Here is a 1,815-nt window from a genome sequence, read left to right as displayed (position 1 = left end):
GAGAAAGTGACAACTGGCCAAAGGATGAAATAAACCCCTGGTCTGGCTTGCCAAAAGACATATTGCTATGAAGAAGGCCTATTTAATTTTCCAAGAAACTGTTTTATGTTTTAAGGAGATTTAAATATCAACTGCCACTTTAAAATGACAGAAGATATAAGTTCATGAATCCTATTTTAGGTTCAGTTAATTTAGTTATTTTATCTTTGTGTCAGAAAGAAATACCTGCCCCAAAACTGACTAAATACCTTGCTACATCCACTTTGGGGAGATACTAGACCTGAGCCAATCTCTCACCTTAAACAATTTTCCCCTGGGGCACCAAGGTAGGAGAGACATAATGAGCCAAAGAGTGTGAGAAAAAGGAGTCTGACCCTCCTTCTAGATACTCAGGCTTTTCCAGGACTGAACCTGATCTAAATAATATACAGGTCCAGAGCAGAAGGATCCTTTAAAAAAAAGGAGAGAGAAAAAGGGGGGGGAGTAGGAAGAGAGGGAGAGAAGGAGAGAGGGATAGAGAGGGACAGAGACAGAGACAGAGACAGAGAAACAGAGAGAGACAGAGACAGACAGACAGACAGATTGTCCCAGCATCTCCCCATCTTCCCCAATCACCAACACACACTATGCCCTTAGGTCCAGCAGTTGTACAAATTGATAGATATACTTCATCATCAACATTATGAAATTACGATAGGTTTCGGCTTTAGTCAAAATCCTAAGGTCTTCCAGAATAATTTTCCCTCACATTGTTGTAGTTATTGTATAAAATTTTCTCCTGGTTCTGGTCACTTTACTCTGCATTAGTCCATTAAAGTCTTTCCATATTTCTCTGAATATGTCATATTCTTCATTTATTCTGGCACAATAAAATTTCATTACATTCATATGCCACAATTTGTTCAGTCATTCCCCAATTAGTGGGCACCTATTTTGTTTCCAGTTGTGTGTGTGTGTGTGTGTGTGTGTGTGTGACAACAAAAAGTGCTGTTATAAATATTCTTATACTTTTAGGTCCTTTACTTTTGACTCTGATTTCCTTGGGGGTAGAGATAGAGTGACAAAATTGTTTTCCTGAATGGTTGAGCCAATTTACAATCCTACCAATAAAGCATTAATGAGCCTGTAGGGACCCTATTTTAGAAAAGGCAATGATTCAAAAAAAGGAAGACAGAGAAAAAGGAGAGAATTTGAAACTATACTATATTATATATTATATATACATACGACATGATATAGGATATGATATGATATCTACACTATATTATATATGAAGGAGTTTACCCTGGAAAAGCAAAGGCTTCGGTAATAGGAGGAGGAAATGGTTGTTATACAGAATTAGATGGGGTTTTGGGGGGGAGAATTTGGCCAAAGAATGAAGAACCAGAACCTATGAATGGATTGATGCATGCTAAGTGAGAATGCAAGGCAAAGAGGACACAGAGGTTGTGAATTTGGCTGATTGGAAGGGAAGTAGTGCCCTTGACAGGGAAAGGAAAATTCAACACTTCACGAATTTGTGTGTCATCCTTGCACAGGGGCCATGCTCATTTTCTCTGTATCATTCCATTTTAGTATATTTGCTGCCAAAGTGATCACAAAAGGAAAATTCAAGAGAGTTAGGTTTTGGGGAAAAGATAATGAGTTCTGTTCTGGACATATTTAATTTAAAATACCTATGAAACCAGTTCAAGATATCCAATAGGCCATTGGCTAGGAAGAACTAAAGATCAGGAGAGAGATTAGGATTGAATATATGAATCTGGGGGATAGTTTCATAGAGATATAATTGAATAAAACCAGAAAAAGCAGCTA

The 1,815-nt window shown here is 37.7% G+C and overlaps 1 non-coding gene across 1 annotated transcript; it reads right to left on the bottom strand.

The window, feature by feature from the left end:
• Positions 1 to 1,493: 1,493 nt before the first annotated feature.
• On the bottom strand, positions 1,494 to 1,595 carry LOC122737625. Its single transcript, XR_006354442.1, has one exon. It is a non-coding gene; the product is annotated as a U6 spliceosomal RNA (small nuclear RNA).
• Positions 1,596 to 1,815: the final 220 nt, after the last annotated feature.

Source organism: Dromiciops gliroides, chromosome 1 (assembly GCF_019393635.1).
Source record: "Dromiciops gliroides isolate mDroGli1 chromosome 1, mDroGli1.pri, whole genome shotgun sequence".
Classification (NCBI taxonomy): domain Eukaryota; kingdom Metazoa; phylum Chordata; class Mammalia; order Microbiotheria; family Microbiotheriidae; genus Dromiciops; species Dromiciops gliroides.
Note: the sequence above shows the minus strand (reverse complement) of the source record. Positions and strands in the feature narration are given on the sequence as shown.